Genomic DNA, 26,793 nt, shown 5'->3' on the forward strand with positions numbered 1-26,793 from the left:
CTTTTGTTATTATAACAATTACATGTTCAATATGATAACTGTATCCCTAGACAAACTATAGTGATTGTCCTAAATGTCCCTGGTGGGTCATCTTTGAGGGATCATAGATGAAACAAGACTAGTATGATTTTGATTAAGTACAGAGATACAAATTAAAGTCATAGGCACTTGAAATAGTACAAGGTGCTGGACCGACCCGCTATAAGAAAGCTGCATGGTACAAGTCATAAGCTTATCTCATATCTAATTATACCACTTAGCCCTTTGACCTGATATCATCATGAATTCCTACATGATGACCACTGAACTTTAACCTAGTCAAAAGTCACCTTTGATCGGGTGATCATACAGGCTATGATTGAGTTTAGAAATATTCATATAGAGGAATATGAGTGGTCAAGATGGAATTTGTCCCTCATATTAAGTGAGAGATATTACTGGGCCCCTCAATGAATAAGACTGAGAAAATGTATAGTCATACTACAATGGAAAGGGTTTTTTTCATTACTACTGTCAGTCTACTCAGAGATTAAGAAAGTAACAGTCAAATAAAGGAGAATGACAATTCCATGTCTCGTACTTGACCGAAATATCACGTGACAAAAGAGATGTGATATGATTGCATGATAGGCCACATTGGATCGTCGATCCCTATGTGAATTAGGTAGTTGTAATGTCTTGCTAGAGGTCACTTGTGACTTGTAGGCTAATAGCGTAATTGGCCTACTACCAATTTCATATAGGCCTACAGGATCCCACACAAAAACAGCTCAACTCGAGCTATAATATTCAAGTTCGTTGAATATGAAATATGTCTAGATTCAATGAATGTAATATAGGGTGAATGAATTTTATATATTTAAATATTTATTTGATAAATATTTTTATATATATATGAAATATAAAATTCAAAATATAATTTAATATATATGTGTGTGTATATGTATTTTCAAAATATATATATCCATATATGTATATATATGAGATATGTATATATATATGATATATGTATATGATATATAAAATTAAATATAAATAATATGATATATATATATATATATATATTTAATATATATGTATATATATATTCATGTATATATATATATAATATAATATGTATATGCAATATATATTATGTTATGTTATGTTATGTTAGTTTTAAATTTAATTTTATATGATAGTTTAAATTTAATAACTAACATGATAAGAGAGAACATCATGTCAGTTTTATAATTTAAAGTTATAAGATAAATTTGAATTAGATATAATATTATTGATTAAATTTATGAGATAAATTTAATTAAATTGTTATGAGCTTTTAAGTGGAAGACGAAAACCCTTATCTATATATAGGGACGTCCTTATAAAGGAAGAGAGAGTTAGAAAAGTTTTGATGGCAAAAATACTCTGAGAACCACGAAACACCCTATAAAAGAAAAATTAACATTCAAAGAAGAACGGACGTTAAGAGCGCTAGCATGTTGTTTAAGTTAGAGAGCTGTTCGTGTGGATACTAGTAGAGGGAGTAGATCTATGTTATTAGCTCTTGAGATCCAAACATCAACTTTAAAGAATTAAAAGGTAACTCTTCTAGCCACCTTAACTTAAACGAGTTCGTTCGGTCCATATTAGGATAGGGACTTTAAAATTTTAATCTTTCGTTGCGCCTCCTTATTGAACATCAGCACCTCTCCTTTATCTGGTTGAAGGTTGCATGACAATATCTCCATTGAAGATAGCCTCAATGTAGTAGAAGGAATTTTTCTAATCACAGGTACGTGCTGATAAAGCTCAATAGAAATAACAAAATCCTCCACACAAGCACTATTAGAGTCAGAATGCATAATATAATTAATAATCTCATGAATCTTGGTGCTATCAACACCATCAGAAAAGGCCACAGGGATCACAAAATCAATGCTATTTATGCGACCAACTGAATGCATGATCTCATAAGTATCATTATAATCAGAAGGCTTAACACAGACAAATGAACTAATAGCCTCAATAATATAGTCAAGTGGATCATCACACTTATACAATGCATTTATTTCAACATAAGCAAAATAGTTATGTAAAAAAAATTAACAACCAAATTCAAAAAGTTAACACCTTTGACTCCCTAACAACAACGCCAAAATTTTGACATTCCCATTGAATAGCACCAAAATTAATAAAATTAAATTTTGTAGTAAAACATAACCTAGATCGTCTCCCTAAGAGTCAATAAATTAACCATTTGAATTAGGATTATAAAAGCTAAAAAGTGGGGGGGATTTTTTTATAATGAAATTAATTAAAAAATGTAAATTAAAATTAAATAATCAAAACAAGTTCAATTGAGAAAATTATCACACAAAAGTAGCGCAATCAATCACAACCTAATCATCTAAATTTAATCTTTCTCATTTACAAAATAAATTAATTTTATTTAACTTTATTTTTCTAATTTTATTATATATTTTTCAAATTATCATTCAAGAATTAAACAATAAATTAAGTTATATATTAATTAAAATTTTCCTTAACCTACAAGCTAACAACTATTCTAAGTTAGCCACACTAGAAGCAAAGCATGGATAATCACCCAAGCTAGGCCAAATTACTCTTACAATGCTATATCAATTGATTATAGTAAGCAAAACCTCAGATAAAATTTATAACTCAAATATCATGCAATAAAGCTGCTATAATCAATAATAACAATTAAAGCATAAAATTTAGAGGTAGAAAGACGAAGAGTAAATTGAAAGAAAGCTAAAATAAAATCTTTCCTAAATATTAAATACTCTAATTAAAGTTTAGGATCATAATTTATGATTGATCACATTAAAAAAATTTAGCTCTCTATAGGATTAAAATTCAAACAATATAAGATGAAAATAAGAGGAGAAGAAGCCATTAAAAATTGTTGAACAGAAAAAGACTGAAGAGTGATCGCCCCTCACGTGCCTTTGCTACGTCCAATCTGATTTCCACCGCGTCCCTTCTTTTTTCTTTTCTCCCATCCAAATCGTCCTTCTCCTCTGTGGCTTGCTTTATATATATACACATTGTGCTACGTCTCTCTTTCTTTTTTATTTTCTAATAAAACCTAATAATTTATTAAAAAATTAAACTACCCTAAACTACCCTAATTGAAAACTACACTAAATAATCTAAAATAAATTCAAACAAAATTTTAAGAATTTGATTCTTGAATTGATATTCAAGTATGCCCATATTCTTCTTATCCAAAATAATCTTTATCAATATCTTTCAAATTGAATCTAAAAAATCTACATGAATAAGATAAAATTAAATAGCAACTGTGCAAAGATACTAAAGATATTATTTATATTTTAAAATCAAAGATTTATTTAATTAAAACTCCAAAACTGAATATTGGCTAATAAAATCAAATGATATCTAATTACACTTTATTAGTCTTAAATAAATATTTAAAAGTATAAACTAAAAGGATAAAAATATATAAAATTATTATTTATCACATGTCGCAGCGCATAATATAATCAAAAACACAACATGTGGCTCAGTGCCACATGCTGCGGTGCATGTGTTGACCCTTTTTCAGGTTTGAGAAGTTGTGGTTTTTTTGGGGTCTTTTGAATATGTTTACACTTCCATTAGCCCTCTTATTTAAATGTATATTTTAAAAAGTCAGGATCCCACAATTTGAAAATAAATAAAGAGCTATTACTCTGATATTTTATTGTTCTTGTGTTGTTGATTATGTGATTGGAGATAGTAAAGCCCTGATTGAGACGAGACTTTACAATCAGCCTAAAAAGGGGAACGAAACTTTGTGAGATGGAATGAAAATATGTTCGAGACAGGACAAGATATGGGATCACCATCAGGATCTCCCATCTAAAATATATTATTATATATATTTTTATTTTCTTTTATTAATATTTTATATTTTATTTATTCAATTAGGGTCAAACTATATATACAATTTGTTATTTATTTATGTTCTTTTAACATAACCATCTACTAACTTGAGCTATGTAACTTGATTATTTTGTTGTTGTTATAGTACTTGTAACCTAGAAATTATTTGTGGTTATTGTGTACTCAGCTTTAAGTTGTAGTCATTGTGATTGTATTCTTTCACTTCTTCTTCTTCTTCTTCTTTTTGTAATTGTATTTTTTTCACTTTAAATTGTAGCTGTTATAATGTATTGATTGAATTTATGCACTTATATTATTTTGATTTTGAACTTAACAAGTTATGTAATTCAATAAATATTGCTATTCAGGTTTATCTTTAATGTTTTGTCTACTTTATCAAGACATCTCAGTCTCATCTCGTCCCAATTCCCAACAAGATTAGATGAGTTTTGAGATAGGAATAAGACAAAAATTAAATCTCGTTCATTTTTCAAGATGTGACACATGATGACACCCCTAATGGCTAGCAATAAAAGTTTGGAAGAATTACATTAAAGTACCAAGTGATGAAATCAAACTTAAATAAGAATTAAAAGTTTTGGTCTAAATATTTACTACACTCATTCTAGAATTTGGTAATCATCATAACAAGAATTTGCAAATGAAAATGGTTGATTTTTAAAGAAAAAACTTGTCAAAATTATATCTCAATTTCCAGTTATTTGCTACTCTTATATCCCTATATACAACTTTCAAAACACATATTTGCAAGTGAGATTCATTATCTTTGTGAAGACTGGAGAAGTAATGATATATTTAACAAATTTTTCTTTTACAAAATAGTAAATCTCATTTTTGCAAATTTTTGTTTAGAGGATTGTAAATCATGAAATGAGATTAGAAATTTTTTAGACCAATTCATACATATCATTAGTCCTTAATTTATATTTAGATTTCCAAATATTTTAATTTTTATTTAAATCTAAGTCAATCTTTCTCTAAAATTGAGTTTTAGCTTATTGGGGTTTCAGAGAAAGCAAACATGTAAGAAATTTGACGAATAATACTTCTCTCTATTCATAGATAGCTCTATTGAAAATGAATCATCTTATGTTTAATTATTCTGAGAAAAAAATGCAACTTTGAGTGAAATGGAGTTTTTATTTTAACCATTAAGTGAAGTATGTTATGAAAATTATTATATTTTGTGTAATGAATCCTAGTTCTTGGGATTAAGGATCCTATTTATAGCATTCATATGTCAACCTTTCAGAGAGACTTGGCTATTCATACTCCACTCTATGAATTCAAGTCATTAAAATCTTCCATAAGAATTCATTGAATTGAACACCTTTCATTTAAGATACATGAATTCTAAACAATGTACCACATTTATTTAATATAAATAGATATTCTCTCCAATTATATATATATATATATATATAACGTATGAAGAATTTGTTTTTATCTTTTTATAACTATCTTTGCCTCTCGCTTTTAATGCTTTCTCTTTTTAAGGATATATTTGAGAAATATTTTTTATACAAGACCGACAAATAGTGGACTTAACTAATTTTCTTAATCTCTATTAATAAGTTAACTAGCTAGATTTTATATATATATATATATATATATAGGATCTGAAGGAGTATGTATAATGTATCTCTTTATCTTTTTTCAAATGACTAAAAGGCTATAAATAGTAAAAGAAAACCAAATGAAAATAACAGCTTATTGGCAAAATAAACAAAAAACAAAAAATAACGGTTGAAATTTATTGTTGTATTTCATTAATGTCCTGTTCCAGAACATCTCATGTGAACTTACTTACATAGATAACCATGCTATAAGAAAGCAGTAATTTTTTTCAAGATTTTTTCCCCAAAAAATACGCTTCTACCCAAAAAAACCTATAGGAGAACCAATAGAATACTTCTGAGAAAAACGCTTCTAAAAATTGAGACAGAGTAAATGGGAGTGCTTTTAAAAATAAGTGCTTTAATATATTCAGTCTTATGAAACACTTCCAAACAAAAGCAATTTTGAAGGCATTACAGAAAAAAATTTAAAAAAAAAAAATCAATGAAAAACCTTCACGAGGGCCTCCAAGGGGAAGTGCTCTGGAGGTGACTGGATTCCCCAAGCACTTCCTAGGAAGCGCCCCGATAGCATTCCTCTGTGGAGGAGCGATCTTGAAGGTATTTTGTGAAAAATAATAATAATAATAATAATAATAATAATAATAAAAAGTTACCTACATTGTACTATAAGAAAAATAAAAAATTAATAATATAAAAATGTATAGTTAAGAAAAAGTCACAAACACATAGGAATGCTCCTATATGTCAAGCTATCCAAGCGCTCCGATATATTCCTATTTTATAATTTTTTTAGATTATTATTTAGTTAAATGTTAAATAGTAAATTAGCTCTTAAACTATAAGTTTAGGAGCATTTAAAACCCTAAATACATATGCATGAAAATTATAGAACTAAAAAGTTACAAACAAGGACCCAAAAAATTATATAAAAGGACCTGAAAAAATTATTGGTTCTTGTTTTTATAATTTTTGATGTCATTTTTTATTATTTTCTAGTCAGTTAATTATCAAGATTAATTTTTGTTAACAATAGAGGTAATATTACATCCTTTTCAAAAGTGTATATACAACATTTACATCACATGCAAGTATGTTTAAAAATAAAAATATCTCATTTGCTTAACTCAAATTACAAACATATTTGAAAGAAATAAACTATTCTTAAATAATATACAATTTTCAACAATTAAAAGTTATTAATATACATTTACAAGCATGTTTTGGGGGAAAAAAAAAAGACACTAACAATCAAGGCTAGAACTAACCTTAAAGTTAGGGGGCTAACTTTTAGAAAACCAAAAAATTGATTTTATAATTTGAAAATATTAGATACCAAGTCATGTACAATTATATATACTTTTTAGAAAATTTTAAAAACATTTAAAATAAAATAGTACAACATACTTATGTCTCTTCGATCCCTTATATTGTAAGATACCTTTTAAGAATAAAAGTTGGTTTAAATTATAAGATATCAAATTTCGATATCAAATGATGCTCCATTCTTACTCCCTAAAATTTTAATAGTTTTTTGTAACTTGAACAAGGCATGATGAGGTTCTCTTAACTTAGTAAGGATATGAGTAAAATATTCAAATATTTTAAAAAATAAAACAATCTAATAATTTTTTTTAAGCTACATGAAAAAATGTTGAGAAGTGTATGTAAAGGGTGAAGGGAGTGAACTCCCTCCAAACCATAGTATAATGTATTTTTTAAAAGCCTTGACTAATCCAAAACACTTGATATTTGATAGTTATTATAATTGATTTTTCAATTACACCTCTACTTTTTTTATTACTTTCTTAAAAGAATTATACATTGAAATTTCAATATCATGATTAAAACAATTATATAAAATATTTAATGAGTGTATAACTAAAAAAAAGTACAATTTTTAAGAGATTAAGATTTTACCTAACTTTTTTCTAGAATTGTAAAATACTTATTAATGTCACATATAATAGCCTAGATGAAACACACACACACATAATTTGTGTATATGTGTGTTTATAATATGTAGAACATGTATATAGTTCCACCCCTGCAAATAGCTACAAGTATATTTGATAAGATTTAAATAATATGTGAATTTTCAACAAATAAATTTGTAGTTTTACAATTTTGTTATCACACATAGAGTTTGCACATATATGGAAAAACTTCAAGTTATTTGTCCTCCAAAACTTACAAATAGTCACACAGCAAGTTCAAACAATAAGAGATCTTAGTGAGAGTCTACAAGAGTTACACACATATAAAAATATTAATTCATAATTCAAAGCTGCTAAAATTAACCTAAAGCTCCTCTAAAATTATTCTAAATTTAATTTACTCTAAGATTGTAAAGTTATTTTAGAGAGCTTAAAATTCTCTTTTGAATCCATATTTTTTAGAAGGTGCTGCTGCAGCACATGTGCATATGTCGGGGCGCATTGCTCTGATTTTCATTCCTTAATGTTTTTTCAATTATTTTGAATCTTTTCACTCTTATAAGGTATCTTATACTTTCAAAACATTATTTTACTCTGATTAAAAGTTTAATAAATGGTTTTGATTTTTGTTAGACTATGAAAACTTGGGATATCATTTTTATAAATTACAAATTTGGTAATTTCACTTGGGTCAATCCAAATGTTACTTTAGATTTAAGTGGTTAATTATATTTAGTAAGAGATATTTCATTTCGAGTATAGTAAACCTACTCTGCTTGTTGAGCAAGTATGAAAGCATTATATAACTTGGACCTTCTAGATGCTTTTACCTCAACTAGTCCATAGTTGACACTGGTCCTCGTCCCTTGACTAGGAGGAGGTCAAACCAATCACATTTGAATAGCACAACTTTTTTTTTCCTCAGCCAACCGATGTATTCGAGTTCTATAATATCAATTAAAATCCCATAAAAATCATTTTTTGATTGGCCATAATCACTACCTCCCCCATGCCAAACTCCTCAAAAGTATTTGATTTTCTGGAATTTCCACCTAACATCAATAATCAATAAATTTTTTAAATTTTGATCCAAGAAAATTAATCTGACAAAAGGAAGCAACTTATTTTAAAAATAATTGAAGTATTCACATACATACATGACATTTGAACCGTGAAGGAAAGTTCGGGGCAATCTCGCTGTCAAGTTCCGCATCACTAATCCTAGGTATAAGTTGTCACATCAATTCTGAGTATATACTGTAGACGTTTCATCTTTAATCAGGCATTGCTTCCCCTTGAAACAAAAGCAATTGAGAGAGAACAAATAAAAGCAAAGTACGTAAAACCCGATCAGTTATTGAACCATGACATTGAGTTACGGATTAGTGGTTCAATTAGAGTTAAATCAGAGATTAAACAGATGATAAACCGGTCATGATTAAAATAATACAATTTAAATAAAAAGACATTAATTATAAAAATATTCAACTAAATCCAACCATTCAAAAGTCTAATAGTAATAAAATACAACACTTTAAATATCTATCATTATAATTACAACTCTTCAATCTCAAAAGTCTAGAGAAGAGATGGAGATAGAGCTGGAAAAGAGACAGAGATTGAGTTAGAAAAGAGACGAAGAGTCAAAGACTAAGTTGGAGAAGAGATGGAGATAGCAGAAATAGAGATAGAGCTGGAGAAGAGATGGAGATAGAGCTGGAGCCTGGAGAAGAGATGGAGACTAAGCTAGAGAAGAGACGCTGATTAGGTTAGGGCGAGAGGCGAGAGACGAGAGACACAAATGAAAGGCCGAACTAAATGCTGTTTGAAAAGCTGGATTGGACTTAACGTGCTCTACCTCTAACTTCTCATTTTTTGACTTTAGTTTTACTTTTTTTTGTTATCTTATTTTTGAATTCAGCACTCTGAAAAATCAAAAATGAAAAAAAAATCTTAAAAAAAATTAACCCGGTTGACCCAATCAACCCACCGGGTTAACCGAGTTGATCAGGATATACCGATTCATTCCCTCACCGATTTAGGAGTAAACCCAGACTGGACAAGGGACCAAGTCACCGGTTTTCGGGTTGATCCGGTTGGTCCGGTCCGGGTTTCAATACCATGAATAAAAGTAAAGGAAAATGACAAGTAAGGACCTCAAAAGAAAGTTAATGTCAAATTATGATTTCTTCAATACTAAAATTCCCAAATTTAGTACTCCTTCTCTCATGTTTTGATACTGAAATTTTTAATTTTACATTAACTTTCTTACAAGGCTTTTATTTGTCATTCTCCTAAAAGTAAGTGAATCGCTTTAACTTTCCCTGAACAAGTAACTTGAGTGGGACCACATTACAATACCTGCCTAGTGCATTTCCACTTTTATGGGAAATCACACTTTGAACGAGCATTATTATTGAAAAATTAAATTACAATACATGAGGTCCCCTTCTGGCCTTTTCTAGTTACAGAAGATATTATAATTATAAATTAAGGTAAGCAATATATATGTGCGTGTTTAATATTTAATTGAAGCCACATTCACATCTTCTCCCTTCACGCCACAAAACTTCATTATATATGCACACATCACTGTTTGTACGTATATAAATTGATAAAGCGTTGCATTTCGCATATCTATAATATTATTATTGAAGGTATTTTTCAAGTGTTGCATGCATCATCATGTATATGACACTGACTCCATAATATGATTCACTTATATATTATATAACTCCATATATTCATTTCTCCATAAATGTACAGAGGCCATATTCAAATGCATGGAAATGGATGCGTGTTTCTAAAAAGGTTAGGCCAGATTTGAAATTATTTCACTATATTAAATTAATTATCAAGCCAGTTACAAATAAAAAAATAGAAAACTACAACCAAGAAGTGCTCTGTAAACAAGTAAAGGAAAAATACAGCAAAAAGGAGAAGAAGCATCCATGGAAGGCAAAACATACCAGTGTTGAATAGAGCTGAAGAGCAACCCAATTAAAAAGCATACACCATTTTTTGCTGGAATGAGGGAAGAAATAAACAGAACAAAATAGTGAGCTGAAGATTTAGAACACACTATTTTTCAGATTTTCGAAAGAAGTAAAATGAACTAGGGCTTACATTTTGGCTTGAAGATGGAAGGGAAAAAATCGCGCCACTGTAATGCCAAAATGAGAGAAGCAATTAGGAGTTAGGGATTAAAAAAAATCGCACCCGTGCTGCGCCGGTGTTGTACGGCTTTTTATAATGGAAAGATGACAATAAGGACCTCTAAAAATATTAATTTTAATTAAGGATTATAATATTTTGAAATTTCAATTAAGGATTATGGGATAAAAAATATAATTTGTAAGATGGGATTCACCAATGTCATTTGGAGATTCGCTAACTCAATTTAAAAAAAATACTAACGTATATTGTGAAAACATGAAACTTCACTTAAAAATTAATTGTTTAATAAAAAGCACTATTTAAAAATTCACTAACTTAACTTAAAAAAATTACTATCTTGTATTGTGAAAACATGAAACTCCATTTGAGAATTGATTATTTAGCAAAAAACTTCAATTTGAATAAGCTATTTTTTGCCAAACAATCAATTCCTAAGTAGGTTTTTATTTTTTTATAATATACGTTAAAAATTTTTGAAGCCTGATTAGGAATTTCTAAGTGGTACTTTTTGTTAAACATTTAATTTTCAAGTCGAGTTTCATATTTTTATAATATACGTTAAAAATTTTCTTAAATTGAATTAGTGAATTCTTAAGTAGATCTTTTTGTTAAATTATTAATTTTCAAGTATGGTTTCATGTTTTTACAATATACATTAGCAATTTTTTTAAGTTAAGTTAGTGAATTTTTAAGAGATGTTAATGAATCTCACCTCATAAATAATATTTTTTATCTCAATTAAAGATTATTATTGAAATTTTAAAATGTTATGATTCTTAATTGAGATTAACGTTCTTAAAGAGTTCTTAATTGTCGTTTTCTTTTTTAAAATGATTTTACTATTTGATATAAATTAAAAATTTCAATGTATCAATAATAGACTTAGAGGTGAGTTCGATCGTGGCGTCGTGATGAGCAATTTGTATTGTTTAAATTAATAATAAAATAAATTTATTAAATTTTTATAATTTTTAAATAAAAATAAAAAAAAATTATAAAATCTGAAAATCTAGACAGACCAAATCCTCATCAAGTGATGAGCACGAGATCACCACCAAAACCGTTTCCCTTGGGGGCGGGGTGGCTAAACGTGTGCTTCTAAACAATCACATATCCCTGTTCGAATCCGCAACCACCCATCACTCATATTTTTCTTAATTTGTTATCCTTAAAATGTGGGTCAAATAAAACAATTTCCTAAATTTTGTTAATTTTTTTTTAAATTTTAGGGACGGCTATGGAGACAGGCTTGTTAGTAGTTAGATATGGATTTTTTTTTTTACTGTCTCTAAAATAGTCTTAACGGATTTTTTTAGAAGCAGATTTTGAGACAGCTATAGGAAAAATAACTTAAATTAATTAGAGGCGAACAAAAAATGTCTCTAATAGTATTTTGCTACGGCATTGGCGACAACATATTTAGAGACTCCTTCATTCATCTCTAAATCTATGTCTATAATTTTTAAATTATTTTTTCAAAATAATTAAATAAATAATTAAAATAATTATTATCTGTCTCTAATTCTGTTACTATTGTAGACGGATTATGATTTGTCTCTAAATTCCACTCCTAAATTGAGTTTTTTTTTTTTGAGAGCTAGTTTCTCAATATTTATGCCTCTAAAAAAATTTTATTTTTTTTATAGCTCAAAAATATTTATTTAAAGTCATCTCAAATATTTATTATAAGCCCCAAAACTTCACCTAAGATTCCTCTGATATGATATAAAATTCATATTTAGTTGTTAAATGTCTCAAAACTTTCAAATACTCTTACCTACTGCTTCCATTAAAAAATATAAGGTGTTTGTTAAGGAGTTAATATTTAAAAATTTAAAATATTTTTAATCTTTCGAAATATAATCAGTACTTTTTTTAAAAAAGTGACCTTATTGATAATAAATTTATATTTATTATAGGATATTTAATAGGGATAAATATAAAAAGATAGAGTTAGTTGAAAAATAATTAACTATTTTATTGAAGGTGAAATTTAATTAAAAAAATCTTATATTTTTAAATAAAAGAATTATTTAATAAAATAATTAGAGGTTTTGCAACTTCCAATGGCCCTATTTAGCTGTATTATTAAAATAATTCTCTATCAATAAAAAAGATCCAAAATTTTAAATAGATCACTCCCTAAATTTATCACCCTCAAAAATCTAGAAACTAAAAAGATAGACAGTAAGAAAATTTGGAACACTTACCATTTCTTTAAGAAAAAAAAAATCTAAAAATTACTTTTTTTTGAAAACACTCTAAAATCACTTTTGAAATATCTTTTCAGCACTTCTCTCACAAACTCTCCGCGCCGACAGCTAAATGTAAATGCGCGCTTGTACTGTAGGTAGCAGGTTCATAATTAGTGAGGTGGGCCCACACCCTAACCCTTCATCTTTTGTTATTATTATTTTTTATATAATATATTTTATTCATTTAAAAGTATAAAATATTTTTAAAAAATTAAATATTTAAAAATATAAAATATTTTTAATTTTTTAAAATATAATTATTATTATTTTTAAAATATTTATATTAATGAATTATTTTATATTTATTGTAGAATATTTAATAAGAATAAATATAAAAAAATAGGATTAATTTAAAAGTAAATAATTATTTTATTAAAAAATAAAATTTAATTAAAAATATCTTATATTGTTTAACAAATAGAGTATATATTATAAATATATTTATATAAATAAATATAATGTGTTGTGTGTGTGTTTATATTTTTTTTACCAGAGTATTTATAGTAAACATTTATATATGTTTTCGTTTGTTGTCATTATTTCTTTTTAACACTCTCTTTTTTTCATACATATATTTTATTATTTTTTTTTAAAACTAAATCTTATACTTTTTTTTTGGTAAACTCTTTTTTAAATTATTTTACTTATTTTCAAATTTTCTAATCCTCAATGAATTCTCAACTTGCCCATTGCAATTCTAAATTTTCAATATCGCCGAGAGCGACTGTGGATTCTTTCTTTAGGCTTTTTAGACCTCCCAGGCTTGTCGCTTCACCTTCCCCTTCAATCATTCGAGCAGCACGTTGTGACTGCTCTTCAACAATACAACTCTGTTCTACACACAAACTTGCGTATCTCAATCTCTCGATTCGCATTATTACAAAAAAACTTTATCTAAACAAATTAAAATTATTCATCTAAACTGATTTAGATATGTGAAGTATATGTAAATTGATTATATTAATAAAAATAAAAAAATATAATAAGTTAAATAAATATTTTATTATAAAAAAGTAATTAAAATAATGACGTATACTCTATTCATTAAAAAATGTAAGTTATTTTTAATTAAATCTCACTTTCAATAAAGTGATTACCTACTTTTAAACTAACCATATTTTTTTATATTTATCCTCATTAAATATTTTAAAATAAATATAAAATTATTCATCAATAGGAATACTTTTGACAAAAAAAAGCATTGATTACACCTCAAAAGATTAAAAATGCTTTATATTTTTGAACATTCAACTCTTTAAAAAATTTCTTATATTTTTAAATGGAAAGAGTAAGATTTTGTTTGATTAAATTAGTATAATTTTATTGAATAAGTCATAAATAATGTGGTGAACTAAGCCCATATAAAAATTCCTCCATTTTGACTGCAAGTCTTATATTCATTTCAATTTTACACTGTGTCCTATACCTATTTTTATTGCAAGTGCCCCGTGATATTTCAAAATCTATAATTTTTTAAAAAATTAAAAAATTACTCCTTTCATTTAAAAATATAAAATATTTTTTTAGAAGTTTAATATTTAAAAATATAAGATATTTTTATTTTAAATCTTTTAAGGTGTAATTATTATTTTTTTCAAAAATATTGATAATAACTTTATATTTATTATACGGTATTTAATAGAAGTAAATATAAAAAAATAAAATTAATTTAAAAATATGTAAGTACTTTATTAAAATATAAAATTTAATTAAAAATATTTTATATTTTTACAGGGAGTAACATGCATCTACATTGATTTATATTAAGGCAAATACATTTTACATGATTATCACCGAATATATACAATTTTTTTGTTTGCTATTAACCAGTTTTAATTTATTGATAGGGCCCCACACCCATTTTTTTATCATGAATCTCTCATTTACCACCATTTATTCACTATCAATATCATAGTTATTTTTATATTGTGGGTCCCACGTAATCTCTAAAAATATTAAGAAAAAGCCAAAGCCATTGGTGATTTACAGTGGAACAAACATATTATATATTATTATCTTGTGTGTGCGTGTAATATCAACACTAATTTTTTTTTTATTATAAGCGTCACGTTTATTTTAATTTTTTATCATAAACCTCACACTTATTTTTATATTGTAGGTCTCACATAATTTTAAAAAATGTATTTTCTTAAAAAATTATTTACTGTTCATCCAGTGGGATGATGAACTTTACAATACAGAATGATGAGCAATTAATAAGTTGACTGTATATAAGTAATTAATTTACAATTATATATTTTTACTCCATGCCAACACCATCAAAGTAATCTCATGTATCTCCATTAATGTGTCACATTTTGTTTTTTTTAATTGATCACAGATACTAAATTTAATTTATTACTACCCCTATTGAAAGTAATTTAATTTGAAACATTGTTGCACACTAAATATGTATATCTCTTTTAGTGAGAATTTAAATATTAGTTTATCACATTATAAAATATTAGCTTACTCTATTAGATTTAACCCATATTGCTTATCTTAATAAAGATTTCTAGCAAAATTAAAATTTAATTAATCTAGAAAAGTAAAATATATTCTAACAATAAGAGTTTTTTCATTGTAATTTAAACAAAAATTAATTTTTAAAAATTGTCTTAAAGTTGCAGTCTTAAAGTATGGACTAAGATTCTAGAAGCATGAGAAACGTACGTATTGAATTTTTTAAAAAAATGTTTTTTTTTCTTGAAAAAAGTATTTTGATCAATAAAGTATTAACATGCTATCAGTATTGAAAATACAATATTGTTACAAATTGATTAGGCAATTTAAAGTAGGATAAATTGGCCCATTGGCTTAAAAAAAAACTTATTCCTAAAAAATATGAACCAAATTTTTAAAAATATGAGAATATGGCTACTTCACATTGATGTACAAAGATTAATTATTGATATATAAGAAGTTTATCATTGATATACAAAAAAATTTGTCATTGATATATAACAGCATATGATTAACAAATATAATAAATTGATCATAATATAAAATATAATAAATGTTGAAATGTTTGTTTGGATTGATTCTATAACATAAATTATATCTGCAAAACTCTTTTTAAAGTATATGTGGTTGATTTAATTGAACTCGGATTAGTTTGAACAAAACGTGGCAACATTTGAGGATTTCTAAGATATACTAGTACAAAAGATAGGTTTATATAAAGCCATTTATTAAATGATTCTATAGAAAACCATTATATATAAATGTAGGAGTGAGTTTGAACAACTATTCACTACTATAAAAAAGGAAATAGTTGACGTTCTATAATTGACACTTATTTGAAAAAATAAAAAATAAAAAAGGTAAAAAATACTTAATAGTTGTTATAAAACAAGTGTCAATTAGTGAAACACATACTTAATGGTTATCTTATAATAACCATCAAGTATCTATATTTGACTTTTTTAAAAAATAACTATAAAATAAAGGTAAAATTTACATGTCAATCTTCGATAAACAAACGGTAAATTAATAATTTAAAAAAATAAATTTGTTCACATACTTAATGCTTGTTTTGAAATAACCTTCAAGTATATGTACTTAACGCTTGTTTTGAAATAACTATCAAGTATTCTCATTTAAATTTTCCTCTAAATTTCTTTTTCGCTCTCCATTTCTGCAAATTGTTCATCTTTAGAAATAAACCTAGTGCCATCGAAACTCCTTTTTCACCACTCTAACTGTCAAAAACACATTTTTGGTCTCGATTCTTGAGGGGTTTTGGATTCTCAGCCTTCATAAGTCTCGTAGGTGCTCGTTCGTGTGGATTCTCGGCCTTCATCATTCTTCAACACACTCGCCTCTCTATTTTTCTGCACATTCGATGTTCCCTCTTCTTGTTGAGGTTGGTTTTTGCTTTCCCAATCATTAATCTTCATTTTGAATGTATGGGTTATTGATTTTGATTTTCATGCACAACAAATAGTTTCTGTGTTAATTATTTTGCTTTGCATTTTTGTTCTTGTTAGTGGGTGTTTGAACTTTTAAGTTTTTGATACTTAATTATTGAATTAATAGATCATCCAATTTTTCTGCTGGTATGAGGAGATTCATTAAGCATATAAAAATAGTATATCACCTAATTACTTTGTTTCCTCTACTGGTACACATATGTTTTTGAGTTTTGGTATTTGTTCTATAATTGAATGATTACTTTAGATTTATATTCCTTGAGTTGTTTATTTTCACATTATTAGTTTTTCAACTGATTGAAAATTGGCTTATGTAAAAATATTTTTGAAATTTTAAATTGATATATATATAGTGTTTGATGTGTGTCGCACTCAGAAATGCGACGCAGATAGCGTGCGAGTGGAGGTCCCGACCTTCGTGATGGGAACGAGAAGTCACCACCAAGATTTTGAGGTAAATCTCGGGAAACCGATTAATGGAGGATAAGGGTAGTCTGTGAAATTAGAGAATATGTTTGAAAATCGATTGAGTGTAGGGAAGATGTTAAGCATCCCACAACACACGTTCGTTAGAACAGTTACCTGAAGTTTGTTGTGCTATATTAATATAGTTTTAAAATTATTTTAATTATCTCTTTTATATTTATGTGTTTGATATAAAAATAAAAAAAAATTAAGTGAGAAATATTTATTTATTTACAGGGAGGACTTGACTCAGAATCTAGTTCTAAGGCTTACGTATCCCGTGATGGGGATCAAAGTCTACGTAGTTCATGCTTGAAAGTTGTTAGTGAAAATATTTTTTTTAAAGAGAAATTAATTAGAAATAATTCACCAATTTGCAAATAAAACAATTTCTGAAATCTTGATATGTGTGTTTTAAATTGTAAAAAGTAATTTAATTTTAATTATTTTCTTAATTTTTTGAATTTTTGGAAAAGAAAAGGGTTTAAAATTATTTTTTTTATGTTTTCTGATTGGGAATTTAATCGCACTTCTTGCAAAGCCTTATTGACTCATACAATAATGTAATTATTTTAAATATCTGTGGAGATTTCAAAATCTCTGACAATAAAAGAATTAAATTTATTTATATTTTTGAGCGTATAATATATATATATATATATATTTTAAAAGACTTAATCATTATATCTGTAAAGTTTTATTGGCTCATACAATAATATGATTATCTTAAAAATCTATGGAGATTTCAAAATTTCACATAACTAAAAGATATAATCGGTAAATATGATTACCATTTAAATGCATTAACTTGACTAATTAATTTTTCTAAATTGTGTATTATATCATTATTTACAAAAATCATTTATTTATCATAAAAATTGAGAATCACTTTATCTGCGAGGACTTATTATCTCACACGATAATGTGATTAATTTAAGTCCTTATGAAGATTCTTGGAATCTCTTATGAGACTTAAATATTTTATTGATTATAATTAATTTTGATGATGAGTCTTTAGAATCCATATTATTATACAAAACTGATCCTCATACCTGCGAAATCTTATTGATTTTCATGATAATCATTTTAAATTTAAATGTTTGCAGGGATTCTTGAAATCTAACATGGCAAATAGATTTAAATATTATTTATTAAGAATTTTACAACCAACAAATAATTGTGAAGCTTACAGTCATAAATAATTTCAATGATAGCCTAAAACATGCAAAAGGACAAGGAGAATCCCAAAATGCATAACTTGGTACAATGCCACACAAAATAAATCATGTGATCTATATAAATTTTGAAATTTCCTAATTACTCTATTAATCCCACAGATTAAGCTTTGAAGAATGAACAAGCAAAATTATTACCCATTTGATACTGAGCCATTACTCTCCATGTCATCACCTTTCATCTTCACCTTCCATATGATCCATTAGCTTCTCTCTCCTCTTCCTTCTTCATCGTTTTCATCTTCTTCTCTCGGTTCATTTCCACCTCAAAAATCCGAAGCCAAAATCACAATCTCTTTTTCTCTTTCGGTTAGCTCTTTTCATCACTGAAGCCACCCTCCTCTCTCTTTTTTTTCATGCATGTCTAGCCCTTTTTTTTGTTTCCTTTTTGCTCTTTGCTTTCTCTGTTCTTCATCTATGCTGTGTGGTCCTTGGTACTCTGTTTTTTGTCCAGTTTTCAGTCTCTCCCTCTCCTCTTTTTCTGCTCTATTTCTCGTTCATTTTTTCAGTCTCTCCCTTCCCTTTTTTTTTTGCTTTATTTCTCATTCCTCTGTCTCCATCTCCTATACTCGGTCACTGCTCTCTCTCTCTTGGTGTCACTTAGTGTATAAAAAGTTGCATGCGTGCTGTGTTTTGATGCTCTATTTTTCCTTCCTTGTTTCTCCCTCTCGATCTCTCTCTTCTTTTTCCCTCTCTCTTCTCCATCTTGCTCGTCCTCGTTGTTTTTTTTTCTTTTCTACAGACTCTCCTCACCTTCTCGATCTCTTCCCTCTTCTCTTTGTCTCCAGTCCTTCTCCGTCTCTACTTCTCGTGATCTCTATCTCTGTCCAAGCTTCTCGTGCTGTTTTCTTCCTCATTCTTGGTCTCTCTTCTGATCTCGGCCTCTTCTGCTCCAAGGCCTCATGCATGCGTATGCATGCTTCCCTCTTCTTTTGGTCTCTCTTTTCTTTTCTCTTTGTTTCTCGACCAGTTTCTGTCTTCTCTCTTTCTCCTCTCCATCTTTATTTTTTTTCATCTCTCCCTCTCTTTAGAAGAAAAAAATCTCTTTGCCCAGAATCAGCTTCCCTCTCCTCGATCTCTCATGCCCTCTCTTATATTCAAAACCAAAGAAGGAAAAACAAAACAACTTACCTTTTGCGTGGCCGAAAACATGCTCTGCTCTTCATTCTTTCGCATGTCTAGCAGGCTCTACCTTTTCAAGTGCTTCTCTCGTCCAGTTGTGGCTTTGTGTGTGTGTGCTTCCCTTTTTTTTTTTGTTCTGTCACATCTCCTTTGATCTTGTCGAAAAGGTTTGAGTCTTTTGGCTCTATGTGTGTGCTTCCTTTCTTTTTTTTTGGTTCTATCTTTTCCTGCATACGTCTTCTTCCTTTCCTTTTCTTTTTGCAGCATTTGGTATTCGTGTGTTCATTGTGCACATTTGCTTCTCCCTAGTCTACTACTGTGTTTGCTTGCTCTGTGCTCAAGCTTCATACGTGCATATCCCTTTTTTCAGCCATTCTTTGTTTTAATGCTTTTTTTATTATTAATTGGATTAAGGAAGAGAAAGAAAAGTCTAATTTTAATATATATATATATATATATATATTTAAATGGAAAACAAAAAGATTTAAGGAAAGAAAATTTAAAAATAGTTGAGTCTCAAAAAAATTGATTCCCAATATTTTGAATGGTTGGGATAATTTAGGAGAGATTTTAAAAGATTTAAACAAGATTTTTTTAAATTTTGTTAAAATTATTTTTTTAAATATAATCCTAAAAAAGATTAAATTTCATTTGTGTATTTTTATATTTTTTTGGTTATTTTAATGAACTAAAAGAAATAAAATCCTAACTAAAAAATATTATCTAAAATAAAATTAAGCCCTATTAATTAATTTAACTTTTTTGTTTTGAAAATATAATACTAAAAAGGATTAAATTTTATTTTTATTTTTTATATTTTTTGATTATTTATTATTAAATTTAAAAAATATCCAGACAAAATACGGTGTTCACAATGTGGTTTGTGTGATTTTAATTAAAATTAGGTTTCTTATTAATGTTGTTATTATTGTTGTTGGATCATATATAGTTTTGTTATGGAAAACTTAATTTTTCTAAAGGCATAAAACCCTGGTAATACTCATTTTAAGCCGTTATATATACTATCTATTTTTTTTAAGTTATTCTTGAATATAACTTTATGTGATTGTTATTGTGGATGCTGCTGTTGTTGTTATTTAGATTAATAGAGAGAGGGGATAAAACCCGAGAAACTCTTTATTTTAAGTCGTTATGCTGCCGAAATTATTTCAATAGCTAGCATTAAAATGTAATTATTAGTTTTAGACAAGATTAAAGAGGAAATGTGTAAACATGTGGTTAGTGATTTATTGACTGATTGGTTTTTGTAGATGAAAGAAGATATTTATTTTCTTTAAACTTCCTTATTTGACCACCTTGGATGTTTGGCATTTTCTTGATGTCATGCATATTGAGAAAGATGTCTGTGAGAATCTTATTGGGACTTTACTTCAAGTGTTAAGAAAAATAAAAGATGGCATAAAAGTAAGCTTGGACATGATTTCTCGAATTATTTATGTGTGTGAGTATGCAAGCATATTAATTTGTATATTTTTTTCACCCAAGTCACCTTTATACCTCATTCTTAATCCTGGTGGCCTCGAGTCAAAAATCAAGCTGGTTAGTCCTCATGATGTCTCTCCCCACAATAATATTACAAAGAAATCTCTTAAAAATCAGGCAAAAATGCTTTTAGATCAATTTCGAGAAAGGAGAGTAGAGAAGGATACTTTATTTCTTGCTCCTTACTACTAAGGGTGAATTGTTAATACTTGTTATGAGTAAATATTTTTTTATATTTACTTGTTTGGTAACATGTGCTTTTTTTTGTTAGGAGACACTGGATACTTATTGTGATTAATCCCATTGTTCCAAAAATATGGTATTTCAATCCGTTTAATGGAGAGCCAAGCAACAGGGAAGATATGGTGGTACTTTTTAATGAGTAAGTTAGATTTTTTCACTTGTTATTTCTTGTTATTTTTAGTTTTCATTCATATATATTTCTCATATTCATTCTATAATTCCTTTTTAGAGCTGTGGTGTTGTATCGCATTACAACCGACAAGACTATATCCCTTAAGATAAGGGCATTCGAATCTTTAAAGAAATGGGTCACTATTAAGGTATTCATTTAATTGATCAAGTTTTTAATCAAGAAACTATCTCATATTATATTTTAGAATTTCATTGATATGTGTTTTTTTTTACAGTGTCCACTCCAACTAGATCAGAGCAATGATTGTGGTTATTGCTTGATAAGTTTATGAAAGACATTATCACCCATGCCCCTACCACATTATCTGACAAGGTATATATATTAAATTTAATTACATTTCAATCATAAATTTTAATTAACTATCTATTAACTGAAAATTATTGTGACTATTTGCTTACAGTACTTTGAGGACGTCTACTGTGTTCATTATATGGCTGCACATGTAGAAGAAGTCTTTAAAGAGGTAGCCCAATGTGTTTTCAATATGTGGGTAGCAACAGTAGTTAGGCCGGTACAATAGTTAGTTACATATATACACATTTTTTGAGCCAATATTTATGGAATAGGCCACTTAGTTTTGAAACTTTAGCTTGCAAATAAATTAAGCATAGATTTTTTAGGTTTTAAGGTTAAATGTATAGGAAATATTAATTAGATAGTAGATACTATTAGAAACATTGCATTATATTGCATTATTTTTGTTGCTGGCTGACTGTTTTTTATCTGTATGTATCTGTATCTTTATGCAGGGGGGTTGCTTTAAAAGCAGCATCCCTAGTGAAAGAAAATATGCCATAAATACAAGTATCAATATACTTGACGCTTGTTTCCAAACAAGTGTCAAGCATTTATTTAGGGGAGTACATATTTAGTTCATATACTTGGTAGTTTTTTTTAAATAACCGTCAAGTATTAGCTTAATACTTGACGGTTTTTAACCGTCAAGTAAGGTTTCTTTAATATATGTTGCACCTTTACTTAACGATTAAAAACCGTCAAGTATTGTAAAGAATAAGCATCAAGTATGGATATTTTTTATGGTAGTGATTATTAAACAATTACATTCAAAACTATTTAATAATTTAGGTAATTACTCAGCTGTTAATAGAAATAGCCATTGAGTAGTCTTTTAACTTTTAAATTTTTAAAAGTCAGAAACTATTAAACAGTTGTCCTACAGAATCATTTAAACGGTTGGATAGAGAACTATAGATTAGTTTAAATAAAAAAAAATTAAAAAGACCCTCCATAATTATTTTTATTCTTTTAGTGAAAATATATAATGCAAAGGCGATCAAGGGCTGCCATCGTTCTTTTAGAGACCTTGACTGTTTAAATCCAATGGCTGATGTTTCTTGGCTACAAACACAAGTCAGTTACTCTTCTTCCACGGTTCCACTTCCTCCACTCTCTCTCCATCCCAACCACAAGCTCTCTCTCTTTCTCTCTCTACAACACTTCTTCCCCTTCGCCGACAATTTCGTCCTCCCTCCCAACCTCTTCTTCTCTGCCCTCACATCCTCCACTACGACGGCGACTCGCTCCCCTTCATCATCGCTGCAGCCTTCACTCCCCCTTTCTCCAATGATATTTAGTTATCGGAAATGACCGGTCAAACGACCTAGTTGGAAATTTTCTCTACCCACTACTAACTGCAAAGGCACTCGAGGGAGTCCTATATGATTCCATGCCAATGCAGGAGTTGACTTAGGGGTATATGTTTATTCGACAGTTATTTAAAAAAAAATCATTTTACATACCCTTTTATTAAATGGTTCAAAACAATTAAATAAAAGTTCAGTGAATATATGGCCACTTTATTCAACTGTTAAAAACCGTTAAATATAGAGAAAAATAATTGTTTAATAAATTTTCTTTTTTTTTGTAGTAATAATAATACTGGGAGATGAAATAAAAAAAAATGTACTATGGTTTATAGATTTTCCTAGGTTATTATCCCCAGCTTCCTCGAGGAATTTACAACAACATTACATGCATGGGTTACATTTTCATTTTCTAAAACTAAATGAGTTCAGATTACATTACAATAAATAGTACTATCATCGGAGTGCGTAAGCAAATAATGAAAAACCTTAATCAATATGTGATGGACCTGACGGGACCTTAATCCTCCGATGAAGAAATGAAGTAGTTGAGCACTCGGGTGAATCGCGAAGCTACTGAAGGATCCACAACCTCAACCCCATGAGAACCTTCTTCAAAATCAGTCACCACCTTCACTCCCATTTCCTCCATTAATCTCGCCAACTCTCTTCCTCTGTCAATCAGTGGGTCCCCTCCATTGCCACTTACCATCACCTTCAACCCCATCTCTCTTATCTTCTCCATCTTCTCCGGCAGGTCCCCTGCCGTCGGATTACAGTACTCATGATCACGGTTTGCTCCAACCGGCAAAGACAGCTCTCAGAATAAGTCGCACATACACATCGGAATCATAGGGTTCCTCTCTAGCCTCACTTCCGACTCAGTCCTTTGGGTCCCACCGAAGAAGGGTTAACGCAATATCAGCCCCTTGATCTTCATCGGCGCTAGATCCGGACCTTCCCCAGCTACACGTAGGCCTGCATGGTAGGCGATGGTTCCCCCTGTACTGTTCCCCATCAAGTAACAATTGGAATAGTCAACGAAGTCTTGCAGCCAAGGATCGTGGCTGGACTTGATTAAGTGAAGCGCCTCCACCGCATCGTCGTAAGCCGCCGGCAACCGGTGCTCCGGAGCGAGGCGGTACTCAACGACAACAGCTTCCATGTCCATTGCCATCTTCGAACAGAAGTCATGGAAACCAATTGAAGCTGCGCTGAAATAGATGAAGCCAACCTCCATGAAAGAAAACGATGAGAGGGAAGTTGTTGTGGGGATGATGATCCAGTGCTTTGCGGAGGAGGAATAGTCGGACCCACGTGTTGTTTAATTGGTTAATGGTAAGATCTTTGGTGAGAACGGAGATAGGAAGGTTGGGATCAGATGTCGCCGGTGTGCGTGGTTCTCTGAGGAAGCGAGTGAGAAAACCATCGTCGTTGACGACGATTTGAAGAAGCTTGTAAGCATCCAAGGGATCAGATTTAGTTGTCATGGTGACAGAGTGAGTGTGGGCTTATTTTGTTTTGATCTTTGCATGAAGACGACGACGAGGATGTACTGCTTTTATTGCTGCAATTAATCTGATTTTTCTATCCGTTCAAGAGAATTGCATCATTTAAAACAATACAATTTAATTAAAGCTTTAATTTTACTCATTTAATTTTACATAAAATTTCATTTTAATCATTTAATATTATAAAATATATTTTTAATCATTTAACTTAATACCGTTAATTTTATCACAAAAAAATTACATTAAATTTTTAAATATTAATAAAATATTATTAAAAGTTGACTTATTAAGTTTATTTTTTAAAAAAACCAATGATTAGTATTAAAAACGATCATTTAAAATTAAAAATATTAAAATTAAAAAATTAAAAATAAATAAAAATTTTATATAAAATTAGAGAATTAACAATATATTTTATCTTATAATTATTACTTATGGGCAACTACGCTAGATTTTGACTTTTTTGGCCATTCCATGGTGACCATAACTTATGGATGAATAATATATTTAATTAGAAAAGTATTGTTTTTCGCCGGAAGTGATGGTTTTTTTTTTTTTGGTGATTATCAATTTCGCAAAAAGAAAAATTGTTGTTGCCTTATCGATCGAGGAATGAACCCGAAGGGATATAATTAATTAGCGGTACTTTATTTATTTTCAAAATTAAGAGATGCCACTGTCACGTACACAATAATGCTCTCTCCAATCTATATTACAAGATACTTCTAATTAATTCACTGAAATCAAGGAAAAATTATTAAGTGATTAACTTTGCAAGAAAATAAAATAAAATTTTAATTTTACTGGTATTTAGATAAATTTTTAAATTTACATTATATTCTCTCTTATATAATTGATGAATTTAGATAGAAATAATATTAAAAAAATTATAATTAATATCTCATCCAATATTTTATATATTTGTATATACTGATTTTTTTTAAAAAAGTACGTGATAGGACCTGAAGGGGTATGCTTTTCTATGACGAAACAAATATAATAATAATTTTTTGTCAAATCTGGAAAAATGCCATGGATTGCTATTCAAATTTAAGCACATGCTACATTCTTTATATGAATGGGTTAAATATTCATTTTTCAGCTTTGGTCTAATTCTACTTTGAAACAGTGAGTGAAGTGTCTTTAATTTTATTATTATTTGCTGCACCAGTCAGATTGTTGTGATCTTTGAATATGGATATGCTCAACTTGTGAACTTTCACTAATAATTTAGGTTATTTAATATTTTGTGTTTGGTTTTCAGTTTCACGATTGAATTTAATAAAAGCTAATTATTGTAATAAAATTTATGTTTGAATATATATATATATATTTAAAAAAAATAGTTTGATAAACTGAATTTTTTGAATGTTATATGATGAAAAGTGCCTTGATTGGTTACCTATCAGAGGCTATATACAAGTGTGGGCTTATACTCGTTTGGATGGAGGTGAAAGATGAAGATGAAAATCAACTGCTTTTATTGTTGAACCTTCTGCATTAATTTCTAAACAATTTTAGTTTTTAGAATTTTATTTTTTAAATAATTAAAATCATAAGAATTAAGTTGTACTAAATCAGGTTTAAAAATTGAATTACAATCAAATTAAAATTATAAAAATTGAATTACATGTAGTAAGGTTCAAGGACTTTGAATCAAAATTACAAAATTATAATAATTAATTCTCCCCTTATAATATTTTACCTTAACGCTTAATCAATCCTACTAGAATACTATAGTTTTTTTATTTTTTTTCTTCTAGATGGATTCGATCAGATCTCAAATTTGAATTTGTTTTCTTCTCTCTTTTCTCTTTTCTCTTTCTCGCAACAAACTGAACCGCCTACTTCTCTTCACTCTCTTCTCTCTCTCTCTCTCTCTCTCTCTCTATTTTTCAACATCTTTTTTTTGGCTTTCTCTCTCCTAATTTTCTTTTCTACAATTCTTTTCTGTCTTTTATAATTTTTCTCTAAAATATAAAGAAAGAAATAAAAATATTAGTATATGTTGTTTAGTAGAAATATATATAAAATTAAATTAAACAGGTAAAAATATTTATAAATTTATTCCAATATAACCTAAAATCTATACCTGTATAACTATCAAATATGTACGTATCCGAT

At 28.4% G+C, this 26,793-nt stretch overlaps 1 pseudogene; it reads right to left on the reverse strand.

The window, feature by feature from the left end:
* Positions 1-23,637: 23,637 nt before the first annotated feature.
* On the reverse strand, positions 23,638-24,648 carry LOC129288549 (carboxylesterase 1-like; annotated as a pseudogene).
* Positions 24,649-26,793: the final 2,145 nt, after the last annotated feature.

This window comes from Prosopis cineraria, unplaced genomic scaffold (genome assembly GCF_029017545.1).
Source record: "Prosopis cineraria cultivar Desert tree isolate PC_DT_omini unplaced genomic scaffold, ASM2901754v1 PC1, whole genome shotgun sequence".
Classification (NCBI taxonomy): Eukaryota; Viridiplantae; Streptophyta; class Magnoliopsida; order Fabales; family Fabaceae; genus Prosopis; species Prosopis cineraria.